Genomic DNA, 3,415 nt, shown 5'->3' on the forward strand with positions numbered 1-3,415 from the left:
GAAAATAAGACAGACACAAAGCCAATAGCTATGATCCTATTTAATTAAAATGTCTAAAGCTTGCATCATTTATTTCTCTGACTATATTCAACTACAATACCTACTAATTTATCAACCACTTGGCTCTAAAATGATTCTTACCATGTGGTCCAACTTGGTAATATTAATTTGTTAAAAGAAAATTCTTTCATTATGAATTTTCTATCATGTTACTCTTTACCCTTAAAACGGTACAATTGAATTTACACATGGTTTCTAGATAAATGAATTAATTTGATCCTGAAATAATAAAATAATCGAAGAATTATGCAATACTTAGCCTTGAAATGTAGACGAAACGGCAGAAATGATAATTCCAAGAACAACGTTTCGGGGCGTAACAGTAGTGAAATTGAAAAGCGAGAAAGTAAGATTATATTAAGCTTTGTATAGAATGTAGGCAAAATACATAAGTTACCCCCTAAATTATGGACCAAATCCCTGTTACACACTTTTTGCGGAAGAAAATTACTTTACACACTCAACCTTTTCGAAGTGTAACTAAGACACACTTTTTTTTCTTGACCAGTTTACTAAATTATGTTTAATGTTACGCACCAATAAGATCGTGACACGTGTCATTAACTTAATATAATAATAATAATAATAATAATAATAATAATAATAATAATAATAGAAAATTACACATATACCCTCATTTTCTTCAGCTCCATCTCTTCCATCTCCATCTTCCCCTCCGACGACCACCGCGAAAATCAGAACCACAAGAGATAATGCACAGATACTGAGACCTTTAACATACAGTACAAAACCCAAAACAAATTCGAATTCATTGAGCAAGATAATTCCAAGAGAAAAAAAAATCAAAGTTATTGACCAAGATAATTCGAAGACAAAGAAATAAAATCTCAGTCAAGAAAAAGTAAAGCAAAAGTGAGTCATAAATCTTGACGTGTTATGCTATAAGATTAACACCAAAAAGTTCTAAATTTTCAATTTCCTTTTGCCTAAAATGATGGCACCCAAATTGACGGAGCGGACAACGGTCCTCATAAGCCTCCCCTCGCTGTATAATCTCTAATAGCATTTCTGGCAACATATTTGACCTCGACGATGTTGCATCACTGGAATCCAATTCGACGGCATCGTCATTTTCAACTGCTAATTTATTCAAATAGATAAGAAATTGAATTTAGCTACTAATTTTCTAAAAGTTTCCGAAAATTAGAAGACCATGTTATATGATATTTGGACTATAAAATTATGGAGAAGAGAAAAGGGGACAGTGGGTCCAACGAAGATGAAAGAGAGGAATGTCTTGGAAAAACGTAGAAAGGAGAATTGGGGATGGGGAACGAGGAAGAAGAAGAGAAGAAGGGGGTGGGGTTCTGGGGATCATTTACTTAAAAAATAAAAAATAAAATTTTTGACACCTGACACTTAACAAAGAGGTTCACGCTCTTATCTTTTTGGTTACACACGCACCTGCCACGTAGCAAAAGAGGTGTGTCTTAGGCACACTTTGAAAAGGTTGGGTATGTAATAGATTGCACGTGCTCAGAAAGTATGTCACATGGATTTGGTCCTAAGGTACGGGGGTAAACTATGTAATTTGCCTAGAATGTAATATAAGTTTGCCATAAAATTCGTCTCCCCTTACAATGATAGCTGAGCTCATTATTTATAGCTACATATAGGGAAGGAGGTCCTAGGATCATGCCACTCTTTAATGTCAATTATGAAGACTATTGATGAAGATGTAATGGTGAGCATAAATGCCCAAATTTCTTGTAACGGGCAATCGCTCTTAATGCAGCAGAATATTATTTAAATGCTACCGGGCGTAGAGCATTTAACACCACTTTATGAACGTTATTCCTTCCGATAACAAGGGGAACAACTGCGTTCGGTCTCTTGCCATTACCGTTTTAGGTTCCACATGTCCCTTTTTTGGAGGATCATGTGGCATAACGTATTTTACCCTATATAGATAGTCCCCCTGATTTTCGGTGATACAACTTTGTGTTATCGGGAAGTTGGTAGAAATATTTTTTTGGCGGGAATTACTATAATCTCTTCTAAAGGTTTCTAACGATTGATTAGACGCACGTCTCTCCATATTTAACGCCCCAAACACGTGTCATCCAACGATTTAGCATAGCTTTTGCCAATTATCAAGGTGATCATGGCCACGAATTTAGCCGCCAAAACTTTTGCTTATACACATAAGCTTTCTTTCTTATACTTCATAATTTTCCAAGCTTCCCTTACCTGACTTTCATCTTTGTTTTCCATATTTTTTCTAACTTTTTTCAAACAAAAAATCTTCTTCTTCTTCTTCTTCTTCTTCCATATAATGGCTTCTTCCTCAAAGCATATTAGTTCTTCGACGAACAAGAAAAAGATCGAGGATTATGTTCCTCCAACAGTGGGATCCATCATCCCTAGAACTCTTATTACCACAAAAGACTTCGAAGAAAAATTCCCTACTGCTAACTCTCGTATATGGGCCGTCAGTAGGTACGTTTCTTCCATCCGTCCTTCTAACATTTCTATTGTGAAGGAAGACTGCCACTGCCATGATTTGTATATTGCCGCTCCCGATCTATCGGAGCGAGTGACTCTACCCAAAGAGGGTTTTACATATTTTTACACTATCTCTTTACTTTGGATGCATTTTTTTTGAGCGGAGAGCTTAATTCCATGATTGCATAATTTGCCTCTGTTACCAAGTGTGTTTGGCACAAGTAAGTCATTCTGTATGGATGACGGTTGATTTCCTTCGACACTTGTGCCAAGAGACTGGAGAAGAGCTAACCTTAGCTCATATAATAAATCTCTGCTCTCCCAAGATCTTCCGTGGGGGAATGATAAAGCTTTGCGAGTGTGGCCACCATGCTCTGTTGTCTAGCATGGACGATGACAACGATAGTGGGTAGATGGAACAATTTATTGCAATTGCCACCAACGACATTATCCTGTCAATAGCTTCATATTTCTTGGCTTGGAACCGCACTCGTAAGATCTTTGTTTAATATATCCGTTTACTAAATATTCTTCCACACCCATACCAATCCTTTATCCTTCGCTTGTTTCAACAACTCAATGGATCCCACTTGTGGTTGAAGTTTGGACTGGTGGGTTCAAAATCTTTTGGACGTTTCGACGCCTGAAACTCGTTTGTGGAAAGAACTGGCCCCTAAATATGGGTGGAAGGCCAAAAATCATGGTAATTCAAACTCATCTTGTTTTAATTTTTCATGTGAAAAACTTGGTTATCCCTTATATCTTTTCCTTGAAATCAGGTCTACCTGCGGACTCTATTGCTGCTCCCGAGGAGGTCATCTTAGCTGATCCTAATGATGCAGTGAGGCTGCTTTAAGAGGTGCTTACCCGAACATGTGTCTTCAAACCT

This window comes from Nicotiana sylvestris, chromosome 3 (assembly GCF_000393655.2).
Source record: "Nicotiana sylvestris chromosome 3, ASM39365v2, whole genome shotgun sequence".
Lineage (NCBI taxonomy): Eukaryota > Viridiplantae > Streptophyta > Magnoliopsida > Solanales > Solanaceae > Nicotiana > Nicotiana sylvestris.